The 13,948-nt window shown below is 42.3% G+C and overlaps 1 pseudogene; it reads right to left on the bottom strand.

The window, feature by feature from the left end:
• Window positions 1-8,173: 8,173 nt before the first annotated feature.
• LOC116460222 (malate dehydrogenase, cytoplasmic-like) lies at window positions 8,174-9,213 on the bottom strand (annotated as a pseudogene).
• Window positions 9,214-13,948: the final 4,735 nt, after the last annotated feature.

Below are 13,948 nucleotides of genomic sequence, written 5' to 3'. Positions count from 1 at the left end.
ACATGTATTTATTTTGAAATAATTCAGACATGCAGAAAGTTGCAAGAACAATACAAAGAGTTCTTTGTACAGAGGTTGTTCTCTATTCCCTTCATCCAGATTCCACAATGGTTAACATTTTACCACATTTGCTTTATTATTCTGTGTGCGTGTGATACTTTTATATAATATTTGAGAGTAGATTGAAGACACTGATTCCCTCTTATTCCTAAATACTTCAGTATGTATTTCCTAAGAACAACAACATTCTCTTAAAATAACCACAGTATAATTTATTAAAACAGGAAATGAACACTAATAAAATATTATTTTCTGATCTACAGACTTTATTCACATTTTGTTAATTGTCCCAATAATGTCCTGTATAGTGAAAATAAGATAAAATAGATGAAGAAAAAAATCTAGTCCAGAGACCACTCCAGAATCACACATTGCCAAATCTCTTTAGTTGCCTTTAATCTGGACTAGTTCCTCAGTCTGTCTTTGATAATCTTGATATTTTTGACAAATACAGGCCAGTTATTTTGTAGAATGTCTCTCAATTGAGTGCTCTTAATGTTTCCTCAGTTTAGATTGAGGTAATACATTTTTGTCAGGAATACCATAAAAGTGATGCTGTATTCTCAGTGCATTATATCAGGAGGCAGGATGTAAATTTATTCCATTATGGGTGATGTTAACTTTGATCACTAACTTAAGATGCTGTCTACCCAGTTTCCCTGCAGTAAGGTTATTATTCCCCTCTGCATTTCCCCTCACCCCTTGTAACTGATAAGTACTTTGTGGGGAGATACTTTGAGATTACGTAGTATAGATTATATTCCATTCCTCACCAAAACTCTCACCCAATAGGTTTTAACATCCATTGATAATTCTTATCCAAGTCAACCATGACGATGAGGTTTGTCAAGTGGTGACTATCACTTCATTTCTTCTAGATTTTTTGCTGGTGTTCTACTACAGTGAAGAGCTTTTCCTTCTCATTGATTTATTTGTTTATTTATTCATTTATTTACTTATCACAGTATAGATTCATGGATTCTTATTTTATTCGGTGAGCTATAATTTGTTACTGTCATTATTTTGATGCTCAAATTGCACAAGATTTGGCCAGTGAGAACCCTTCAAGCTATTTCCCGTGTTCTTTTGAGACGGCCCCATCCTTCTTTGAACACTTCTTTACTTTCTGGTTCAAGATGTTTCAGGATCATTTTTTATTTTCTCTTTTCCAACTCTGGAATCAGCCATTTCTCCAAGTACCCCTTGTTCCTTTTAATGGAGAATAATTGCTGTTTTGTTTTGTTTTTGAGACAGGGTCTCTCACCCTGTTGCCCATGCTGGACTGCAGCCATGTGATCTCGGCCTACTGCAGCCTCAACCTCCCAGGCTCAAGTGGTTCTACCACCTCAGCCCTCCGAGTGGCTGTGACCACAGGTGTGTGCCACCACACGCTGCTGATTGGGAATAATGTTTAGAAACTAATATTTGAGCACTAGGAGTACTCATTGCTACAGGAGTGTCATTGCTTCTAGGCCCTTTCAGCAGAGAGCTAGGATGTGAGAGAGAGTGTGTGTGTGTGTGTGTGTGTACTCACACATGCAGTTTACAGGAAGGGTTCCCTGAGAACTGAACACAGACAGAAATTAGTGAGCAAAACGTTTGTCAGGGAGCTCTCTAGGGATGAACTACTATGGAATGCAAGGGAAGGAAGCAGGATTTGGCACAGGGAGAAGATACGCTGTGATGCAGTCTCCACAAAGACCTCAGGTGACCCCATGGGAGCTCTGATGCTGGATGTTCCTTTAGAGTTCTTCTGAGTTGGGATGAGGGATTCAGGCCTTCATACCCCTGAGTCAGTCATTGAATATGAGCCTCCCCAGGAAGGGTTCATGAAGTCGGGCAAGGTAGCTCTCTTTAGCTAAAGCAATTCCAAAAAGGGCTGGCAGCTGAGACCTGTTAGTCAACAATGTTTCCAGCATTTTTGGTAATAAATCCTTCAATCATGAAAAGACTGGGCAGCAGGGATTACTCATGACACATCCACACACATGCTTATCTCTATCAATATCTGCCATCCATCCATCCATCCATCCATCCATCCATCCATGAACCTATCTATCTGTCTTAAAAACCAGGAGTTTGGCCGGGTGCAGTGGCTCACACCTGTAATCCCAGCACTTTGGGAGGCTGAGGCGGGTGGGTTGCCTGAGGTCAGGAGTTCGAGACCAGACTGGCCAACATGGTGAAAACCCATCTGTACTAAAAATACAAAAAAATTAGCTGGATGTGGTGGCATGTGCCTGTAATCCCAGCTACTCGGGAAGCCGAGGCAGGGGAATTGCTTGAACCCGGGAGGTGGAGGTTGCAGTGAGCCAAGATCGCACCACTGCACTCCAGCCTGGGAGACGGAGCAAGACACCATCAAAAACACACAAACAAACAAACAAACAAACAAAAAACAGAAGTTTATAGTGATATTTCCAATTTCAGTTCAACACCACAAGGTTCGTTCTATAATTTTGCTTTTCCATATTTATAGGTAGTCTTTCTTTTTCTCTCTCTCTTTTTTTTTTTTTTTTGACAGAGTCTCACTCCGTTACCCAGGCTGGAGTGCAGTGGCATTCCAGTGGTATTTTTAATAGAGACAGGGCTTCACCGTGTTGGCCAGACTGGTTTCAAACTCCTGGTCTCAAGTGATCTGCCTACCTTGGCCTCCCAAAGTGCTGGGATTACAAGTGTGAGCCACCGTGCCCGGCCTGTAGCTCCCATTTCTGATAGTGAGATCTGGCACCCATTGTTAATCTAGGTTAAATCCTAAAACTCACTGAAAACAGTATTAGAATTGCTCAGTCATTCCACTGCAAAAGACCTATTAACTAGAACTCAATATTTGTTTAGAGTTCTTTTTGCCTTTAGTCTGAGAGTATATAATTGAAACACTGTGTTCAAAGGTCCCTTGGGTTGAATCCTTCTTTCCTCTTCTCCCCCAGTGTGGTTTGTTATTCATGTGAAATGCACTAGGTTTGTTTCTGGTACTTTCCATTTTAGGGCTTTCCCCCTGTTGATTTTATTGTTATTATTATTTTGAAAGTATGTAAAACATTTACGTGGATCAAATATCAAAATTATATAAAAACATATACTCAGAAAAGTGATGGTGCCCCTCATTTCTTTCATACTGTTCTGGTGGGTAACCAATATCTTTCATGCTTGGTATACCTTTGTGGAAAAGTAAGTATATTCACATATATATATAAATTCCCCTCTTTCCTACACGAAAAGTAGCATACTATAGGTCATTGTTTTGGACTTTGCCTTTTTTAGAAAAACTAAACAATATATCTTGGAAATCACTATCAGTTCATGCGGGTCACTTCATTCTCTTTTTTACAGTTGCATTATTCTCCATTGTGTGGACATACTATAGTTTGACCACTTTTCTGTTCAGGCATTTAGGGCATTTCCCATACTTTGCAATTACAGATAACACTGCAAAGAATAACCTTATGCATATGTACTCTTATAGTGTGTGAGTCTTCCTAGGGTTTTAAGCAATATTTTTTCCCTTTTTTCTTTCCTCTGTTCTCTTTATTGTATTATTAGGTTGGCATTCATTAATTATAGGCAGTAAAACAATATCGAATGGCAATGCATGGTCTTGAACCTTCTGTTCTCAGTAGAGAGCTTCCTGGGGAAAACTGGACTTTATTGATTACTTAGTAGCCATCCATATGCTAACAAACTGCAAATAAATAATATTTACAGGCTGGGTGCGGTGGCTCACACCTGTAATCCCAGCACTTTGGGAGGCTGAGGTGGGTGGATCACCTGAGGTCGGGAGTTCGAGACCAGCCTGACCAACATGGAGAAACCCTGCCTCTACTAAAAATACAAATATTAGCTGGGCATGGTGGTGCATGCCTGTAATCCCAGCTACTTGGGAGGCTGAGGCAGGAGAATTGTTTGAACTCAGGAGGCGGAGGTTGCAGTGAGCTGAGATCATGCCATTGCACTCCAGCCTGAGCAACAATGAGTGAAACTCTGTCTCAAAATAATAATAATAATAATATTTACAAATAAATATTTATTTATTATATTGTATTAATCTTATTTGAATAACATTTACATATTTGTTATTAACTTTGTTATTAACAAAATTTTAATTAATTTATTTAAATAATATATATTAATTAATATATATTTAATTAATATATATTTTATATAACAAAATTAATTTTATTAATTATTAAATATTAATTAATTTGTATTAATACATTGATTATGTATAACTATTATTGCATCATGGGAAGTCATTTTAGCTTAGAAGATTGCAAGTCCAGTGTAGTGGAGGGGTTGAGAGAATACATGCTGGAACCAGACTGGGGATGTAAAACCTCAGATGTGTGGCCCTGAGCAAATCATTTAACCTCTCTGTGCCTCAGTTTCCTCATCTGCAAAATAGAAATATCAACTGTATGGTTTTACTAAACTGTTAAGCATCTCAAACTTAACACATCTAAAATCCAAATTTCCATGCTGGGAGCAGTGGCTCATGCCTATAATCCTAGCACTTTGGAAGGCTGAGGCAGGAAGATTGCTTGAGCCCAGTAGTTCAAGTCCAGCCTGGGCAACATAAGGAGACCTCGTCTCTACAAAAAATACAAAAATTAGCCAGGTGTGGTGGTGCGTGCATGTAGTCCCAGATACTTGGGAGGCTCAGGTGGGAGGATTGATTGAGTCCAAGTGTTTGAGTCTGCAATAAACCAAGATTGTGCCACAGTGAGAGGTGACAGCGTGCTGGCAGTCCTCACGGCCCTCGCTTGCTCTCAGCGCCGCCTCTGGCTGGGCTCCCACTTTGGCAGCACTTGAGGAGCCCTTCGGCCCGCCACTGCACTGTGGGAGCCCATTTCTGGGCTGGCCAAGTTGGGAGCTGGCTCCCTCAGCTTACAGGGAGGTGTGGAGGGAGAGGCACGAGCAGGAACCCGGGCTGCGCGGGGCGCTTGCCGGCCAGCTGGAGTTCCGGGTGGGCGTGGTCTTGGCAGGCCCCTCACTTGGAGCAGCCGGCAGGCCCTGCCCGCCCCGGGCAATGAGGGGCTTAGCACCCGGGCCAGCGGCTGCGGAGGGTGTACTGGGTCCCCCAGCAGTGCCAGCCCACTGGCGCTGCGCTCGATTTCTCCCCGGGCCTTAGCTGCCTTCCCAAGGGGCAGGGCTCAGGACCTGCAGCCCGCCATTCCTGAGCCTCCCACTCCCTCCATGGGATCCTGTGCAGCCGGAGCCTCTCCGACGAGCGCCACCCCCTGCTCCACGGCGCCCAGTCCCATTGACCACCCAAGGGCTGAGGAGCGGGAGTGCATGGCGCGAGACTGGCAGGCAGCACCACCTGCAGCCCCGGTGCGGGAATCCACTGGGTGAAGCCAGCTGGGCTCCTGAATCTGGTGGAGACATGGAGAACCTTTATGTCTAGCTCAGGGATTGTAAATACACCAATCAGCACCCTGTGTCTAGCTCAGGGTCTGTGAATGCACCAATCGACACTCTGTATCTAGCTGCTTTGGTGGTGCCTTGGAGAACCTTTATGTCTAGCTCAGGGATCGTAAACACACCAATCAGCCCCCTGTGTCTAGCTTGAGGTTTGTGGATGCACCAATCAACACTCTGTATCTGGCTGCTCTGGTGGGGCCTTGGAGAACCTTTGTTTGGATACTCTGTATCTAACTGATCCGATGGGGACGTGGAGGACTTTTATGTCTAGCTCAGGGATGGTAAACGCACCAATCAGCGCCCTGCCATAACAGACCACTCGGCTCTACCAATCAGCAGGACGTGGGTGGGGCCAGACAAGAGAATAAAAGCAGGCTGCCTGAGCCAGCAGCGGCAACATGCTTGGATCCCATTCTACAACTTAAAAGCCTTGTTCTTTTGGTCTTTTCAATAAATTTTGTTGCTGGTCACTGTTTGGGCCCATGATGCTCTTATAAAGTGTAACACTCACTGTGTAAGACCTGTAGCTTCACTCCTGAAGCCAGTGAGACCAGTAGCCCAACGGGAGGAACAAACAGCTTCAGACGCGCCGCCTTAAAGCTACAACACTCAGAAAAGGTCTGCAGCTTCATTGCTGAGCCAGCGAGATCACAAACATCTGAACATCGGAAGGAATGACTAACTCCAGTACGCACTACCTTAACAGCTCTAACACTCATTTGTGAGGGTGTGTGGCTTCATTTTTGAAGTCAGACCAAGAACCCACCAATTCCAGACACAACAGCACTCCACCAGGGTGACAGCATGAGACTGCATGTCTTAAAAAAAGAAAAAATCCAAAATTCAATTTGTCTTCCTCTCCCTGTTCAAAACTGCTGCTTCCTCAGTTTGCCAAAGTAAACAGCAACTTCATCAAGTGCTAAGGCTTTAAGCCCTGGAATCATTCACTCCCCTCTTTTTTCCCCGTCACGTATCTAATTCACCATGAGTCCCAGGTTATTAGAAGAATCTCCTGTCTGTCCTTCCTGTTTCTGTTTTTGCCACTCTATAATGTATTCACCACTAGCCACAGTGATGCTTTTAAAAACAAATCTTTTTAATGTCACTTCTCTGCTCACAGCCCTCTAATGACTTCCTGCCTCACTCAATAAAAGCCAGAAAGCTGGCAATGGCCTATCTGATCCAGCCTTCTGTATTCTTGGGTCTCATATTCTACCCCTCTGGCCTGTGGCTCCCTGCCCTGCAGCCACACTGGCCTCCTTGCTGTCCCTGAACTGAACATGCTTGCAGCTCAGGGCCTGTAGCACCAGCTGTTCCCTTTGCTTAGAAAGCCTTGTCCCCAGATATTCCTACCCCTTCTCCTACTGATCTTAACTCAAAGCCTTCTATGACTCCCCTATTTAAAGTGGCAGGCCTCAAATCCAACATTTCCTACCTGCTTTCCAGCTTTATTTTCCTCCATAGCACTTCTCATTGTCAGGCATATTACACAATTTACTTGTCTATTTCATATGGCCTGTCTCCGTCCTCTCCTTCTCCACCCTCTCACCCCCCAGGCATGTAAAATCCATGGGGCAGGGACTTTAGTTTTTTGCTCATTGCTATATCCTCAGCTCCTAGAAAAGTGCTTGGCACACAGGACACCTCAATAATTAATATGTGTCCAGGGCTCCCAAGATCACCTCCAGGTTCAGGGATTTACCAGGGGAACTCACAGGACTCAACATAGAGTCATACTCATGGCTAAGATTTATTACAGCAGGAGGATGCCAGGCACAAACAGCAAAGGGAAAAGATGCATGGGGCAAAGTCCAGGGAAGTCAGACACAAGCTTCCAAGGATCCTTTCCCACCAGAATGACACAGGACACACTTAATTCCTCCAGCAGTAAGTTGTGACCTCAGGTCTGAAGTGTTGTTTACCAGGGAAGCTCATTAAAGGCTTAGGACCTATGGTTTTTATTGGGGGCTGGTCACTAGGCACCGCTGCCTGGCACATACCCAAATTCCAGACCCCCAGAAGGAAAGAGGTTGTTTGGCAGAAACCATATTGTTTGTACAGTTTAGGCACAGTGAATCCTTCTTATCAGTTCTGGGAATGGTGGGAACCGTCCCCAAGTCCAAATTCCTGGACACCAGCCAAGGGCCAACCTCGCAAGCAGGGCTTTCTAAAGATAGCAATCTCAGGCCTGCCATGTTAACTCTGCACAGTGTGTTAAAAAAATTTGTTACTTTTCAGCTGACAAAAATAAAGCATTTTAGAAAACAAGAGCAAGATAAGGTCAATTAAAGAAAATCTTTCATTTTTTTGCACATTGGAATCATGGTGATAAATTTTGATCTTACTTATGCACACACAAACACTGTTTGCATATTTTTAAAGTAGCTTGGCCTGGTAAGAAGATGTGGATAGAACCTCACACATTGCTTGGATTCTATACATTTTAGGATCCATTTCTGAAGGAAATGAGAAGAAGCAAAATCTAGATGGAATGAGTTTCTATCAGAGAGAGTGGAACCTGTGACTGCCTTTATTGTTTTTTATTTGAATATATATTTTTATTTAGAATGCAGGATTAACGGCGTGATAATAAAGTGTCACTCACAAGTCTGTACTGAGAAGCACATAATCTTCAAAACGTTGTTTTTCACCAGTAATTTACACATAGCAGTATTATTATTTAGTACTAGTGTCAAAGACGGCATTTAGATTCTTCAGCTTTAGGGCATTTAGCAACATCAAAATGATTTATAGTCAGACAGAGGAAAGCAATTCTAAAGCAGTTTCTTTTTCTTCCCTGCCAGTTCCTTTGCTGTAAGATCCATCTTCTTACATGAGGAATCATTAATGGAGAGAGCTTCAACAAATTTCCAGGTCTTCTTGAATACAACAGAGAATGAGTAGAACGATGACTGGGAATTACCATAGGAGTGACTATCAGAGATAACCCCAGTGGACACAGACTGTCCCTATGGGGTTCCAAGCCAGATGTCTCTGAGGTGGTTGGAGATGGCTTTTGTAGTGGACATTGCCCTGGATGGTTTTTGAGCCTTGATGACAGCAGCACCATGTTGCTGCACAGCCATGAATTCTCCCTGGGGCCAGCTGTCATGTTTCAGAGCTTCATAAACAACTTCCTTTCCTTGCAATTTCACCTTGGCTTGGTTGACATCTGGATACTGACTCAAGGAATGGTTTCCCCAGCTATGTAATATTCTTTACATTGTCAGCAGTCACACCAAGTTTAAGAGTAATTTGAACTTGAGTTTGGTTATGATCCAAACAAGTCAAGCAACTGAAGTTCTCATTGAAGGTGGATGGAGCCAACTTGGAGGCAGTCAGGCAGTTGATATTGGCTGGGTTTCCCATAACAATAACCTTAACGAACTTCTTGTCATATTTGTCCAAGGCTGCACCCTGCCATTTGAAGATTTTTACATTTTCAGTAAATCTTTCCTCTCTTGGCACAGAGCCCAAGAGAATGGCCACATCCAGGTCTTCGAAGGCAACTTCTTTATTTGTTTGGATGACATCTGTCAGAAGGGGAAGGGCACAGTCTTGCTGTTCCATTAGGACACTGTTCAGGACAACAAGCATGGGGGTGATATCCAATGGCACAAGAATGATAGGCTAGTCTTTACCAAAGACAGATGCATTTCTAATACTGTATAGCAGTGAATATATGATTTGACCAGCTACCCTAGTCACAAGGACTGGGATTGGTTCAGACATAACGGGGAACTGTGTGACAATTTTAGCACTTGCAAAGTGAGCCTCAGGGAGTCGGGTTACCTCTACTGCACAACTGACTTGTGACAACCTTTAGCACAATATATTTATATTTGGTTTTGGTTTTGCTTTTTGAATACCCAGTGCTCAGAAAAGTAGCTGGCACATACAAAAAGCTGCAAAAATATTTGTACAGCAGGTAAATGATACACTATAAATGCTAAAAATGATTCCATTTCATAGGCACATGAGTAAATTCAACCTATATCAAAAACAAACGTGACTTGTGGCAGATGCTGAATATAACTTGAAGATTGGTATTAGAGCTACTGTGATAAAACACGTTAAAATATTTTTATTGTACCATACTTAGGTATGTTGGAATGGTAAGTAAATAGTTGGCATTGCTGCTTTTGTTTGGTTAAGCTAAAACAAGAGATGGAAAATGCACGCACACACGCACACACACACACACACCCACCCCTGAAAAACATCTGGTGTTGTGTGGAATTGGGGAAGGAGAATCCCTAATTATCTGAATCGAGACTTGCTTAGAGCAGTCTTCTTCAATGCGAGACTGTCATCATGATATTGAGACTCTACGGAAACTTCTCAGGACAGAAGCTCCCAGAAAACTTAAGCCAAAATCATTTTTCAAGTTATAAGGCCAGTAAAAGAAAAGCTGGCTTACGGCTGGGCGAGGTGGCTCACATCTGTAATCCCAGCACTTTGGGAGGCCGAGGCAGGTGGATCACCTGAGGTTGGGAGTTCGAGACCAACCTGGCCAACACGGAGAAACCCCATGTCTACTAAAAAAAAAATACAAAATTTTCCGCGCTTGATGGCGCATGCCTGTAATCCCAGCTACTCAGGAGTCTGAGGCAGGAGAACTGCCTGAACCCGGGAGGTGGAGGTTGCAGTGAGCCGAGATCGTGCCATTGCACTCCGTCCAGACTGGGCAACAAGAGCAAAACTCTGTCTCAAACAAAAAAAAAAGGAGCTGGTTTACTGAAGTCTGAAAAGAGATAGGTAGGAGAGATTTAAGAAAAGTATGTAAAGTCTTGAATATATCTTGTGGTTTTAGAACTTTTTCCCATTAAAGCTTTTTTAAAATAAATATTATGTTTTGCCTTATATTTTTAAAGCATTATTGAGGTGGAATATGGTACTTTAACTTGTGATGATAATTAGCATGGCCTTTATATATACATACATATTTGCATATGTGCATAAACATACATGCGTATACTTTCGTCTCCCATTACTGGTTAAAAATGGTTACTTTCTACTAGCTTAGGTAAAATACAAAATTTATTTGTAAATTGTGGAGAGATTAAAACAACCCACTTTAGAGGGGTGACATTAACCCATTCTCATGCAGGCAAACTCAACTCTGCTTCACACATGTGGCCTCATGGCTGACACAATCTTTAACAACATTTTAATGTTCAAGAGTCAAAGTAAGAAGAAGAAACAGTATCGTGAAAGACAACAGCAATGTGATGAAACACTTAAGAGTTCTACATTTCCAGATAAGTCACTATCCCTCTAAAATATTACTGTGGAACTTCTCCTAGGCAAATATTGACTCAACACATAAAGGGGCCTCAAGCATGTTTCTAGATATAGGATTCGAAAATGAATGCTAAACAATTTTTCTGGGCTATAGTACGATGAGATATTCCTAGAGTTTTAGAGATGAGTCAGTTCTTAAGAGACCCAGATGTAATTTTTCACTGTGCAATCTTGGAAAGTAGGCCCAGAGATTTTAAGGCATTTGCCTAAGATCACATGACAAGTTCTGGGCCAGTGGAAGAACCCATATCTGCTACTCCTAGAATTCTCTCCAGGTTATCCTACTGCTTCCTTCAGTCTCCAGAGAAGGGATACAGGCATTAAGCACCCACTATATATATATAATATATATATTATATATATATATAAATACAGCAGGCGTGTCCAGCCTTTTTACTTCCCTGGTCCACATTGGAAGAAGAATTGTCTTGGGCCACACGTAAAACACAGCAACACTAACAATAGCTGATGAGCTAAAAAAAAAAAATTGCAAAAAACATCCATAATGTTTTAAGAAAGTTTACGAATTTGTGTTTGGCCACATTCAAAACCACCCTTAGCAGCATGTGGCCTGTGGGCCGTGGGTTGGACAAGCTTGATATTCAATAATCTAGAAGCTTCTGAATTGATACAGGTTTGATCAGGAAGTGATTTTATGCCTCTTAGGCTGAAGTGGGTGAGGCTTGGCTGTATGATGCCATTTTTAGGTTGCACTCAAGAATGAACAGCTAGGGAAAGTATACCCTCATTTGGTTTCAAAACCCAGGAATCTTAGAATGTCCATTGAAGCTCTGGAAACTTTGGATATTAACTCTATGAGAATCTTAGCACTTTTGGGGTCTGTATTTTTTCTCAAATAATGCTGCTTTGAAACAAGCCTGCCTTCGTTTGGTCTGCAGACTACCCTGAGCCAGCTGGTGAGCCTAAAATATCACACTGGCCCATCCAACTCGAATTTAGGGCAGCAGTTTGAATTTAGTTGCAAGTAATACATTAAAACCTGAAGAACGTTTTTGGTGTGTAGCTATATATTTTGAAAAAACTGGGGGATTGCTCGTGCTTGGGGATTCTCAATGACACGTGACATCAAAAATAGAACATGGTGGCCGTCTCTCCAGGGCTGACTGAGGTGACAACACAGTTGCCCAGCTGGAGTTGCTGCTGAGAGGTACCCGCCCAGATTTGTGGTAGTGCAGCTTGTCCCCTAGATCTGCCTGCAGGCTTTGTGGATATGCCCCCAACCTTTTGCATGCTCAGTACTCCCCCAGGAGCAGTGAAATAACAGAATCTCTAGTCATTTTTTGCTAGCGATCTAATGGAAAGTGGCATTTAAGTTTACCGTGTTTCACTTGTACCTCATGATTACAAGCCCACTCTGAGCATAACTTTAGCAGCATAGCAGAAGGTATACCTACTCCTGGCTCTACACCCAAAATGAGAAAATCTGTCTTTAATTAGACAGGTACAGTCTAAGTGGTTCATAAATAAACCTCTGGCATCATGTTGGGATCAACCCCCTGTTCCCGCCCTCACTCCTCCTACCTCCACCAAATCAGGCTGGTACTTTTCCAGCAAATGATTGCCGTCATACGATACTTCATTAACCCAATGTTCTTAACCTGAGGAAGCAGTAAGACAGAAATTAGCATGAAGAGTCTTGTTTCTTTAGGGAGCATGATACCTAATCAGTTTTCAGGGCACAATAAGAGTGTGTTCTTACTGGGTTTTCTTACCAGGACTCAAAGAAGTCAACAAAATTCTATCATTGTTGCTGCCCCCCCACCCCACCGTCCCCCTTGCCGCCTTGCATAACCAAAGATTCTAATTAATTTAAGGAAATTAATGTCTACAGATGCTAGAATTAACAGTGGCCAGAATGAAAGGGAAAATCTCTTGTTAGCTCCTATTGTGTCAATCACTGTTTTTAATTTAGCAGCAATAAAACTCAGCCCCAGTTGGAGAACCGTGACCCTCACCATCTGGTTTGGTAATTCACAAAATCTCTAGCTGGGACACTCCCAGCATCCAGGGGTTGAAATAGGATCGTGCTGGGATCAGATCCCTTGGCCCAAGCTCCAGAGACCCAGGGCCAAAAGCAAAGGAAAACACCGAACAGCAGAATGATGCCATCCCCTGGGTAGCAAGTAGTTTATCATGCACTTTCCCAGACATCTGGCAGAACATCTGTGGGGTGGAGGTCAGCGGAATCATGGACCATCAAGTCTGTTGTTTTCCATTTACAAAACAGAAAAGAAAAATGGAAATGACCATGCAGTATGCTTCTGTGATCTGGATACTTTTACCACAAGTATTATTTGGCATTTTATGGCTGCCAAAGAAAGATAATCTGCCACCCATTCAGTCCCACAGTGGAAAGCATTCTCTTGGTGAATAAAATAAATGGAAAGAATTCATCTTTATATATCACGTTAGGTGGAAGTCAATGATGAATTAACATAGCTAAAACTCACCTTAGAAGGCTTCCCCCTCATTAGCTACCACTTAACTATCTATCTATCTATCTATCTATCTATCTATCTATCTATCTATTTGTTACAACAAATATATATATTTTGGTAAACTTCTCAGTGCCTAGGTTTTATTTATTTATTTATTTAGAGATGGAGTCTTGCTCTGTCACCCAGGCTGGAGTGCAGTGGCACCATCTCGGCTCACTGCAACCTCCACCTCCTGGGTTCAAGTGATTCTCCTGCCTCAGCCTCCTGTGTAGCTGAGATTACAGACACACACCACCATGCCCTGCTAATTTTTGTATTTTTAGTAGAGACGGGGTTTCTCCATGTTGGCCAGGCTGGTCTCTAACTCCTGACCTCAAGTGATCCACCTGGCTTGGCCTCCCAAACTGCTGAGATTATAGGCGTGAGCCACCGTGCGTGGTTGTGCCTAGATGTTAAATGTTTATTTAAAGATCTTTATACTTTCTCTACATGCTAAATTTTAGTCAATTCCACCTTAGGATAAAGCTGTAAATTTCAGTAATATATCAGACCAAACAAGGAAACAACTCAGTTTAAAGACAACAGTTCCAGTCTTTTACTTTCAAATAATATTTTTTAAAGGGGAAATATTTTGTGCTTCTAGATGTTTTATTATTTGTTCTTATAAAAATCATAGTTTCATTTTCTTATAAGTTTTATCATAC

This window comes from Hylobates moloch, unplaced genomic scaffold, assembly GCF_009828535.3.
Source record: "Hylobates moloch isolate HMO894 unplaced genomic scaffold, HMol_V3 SCAFFOLD_20, whole genome shotgun sequence".
In the NCBI taxonomy this organism is placed as follows: Eukaryota; Metazoa; Chordata; class Mammalia; order Primates; family Hylobatidae; genus Hylobates; species Hylobates moloch.
This window is presented reverse-complemented; position numbering and strand designations above follow the sequence as displayed.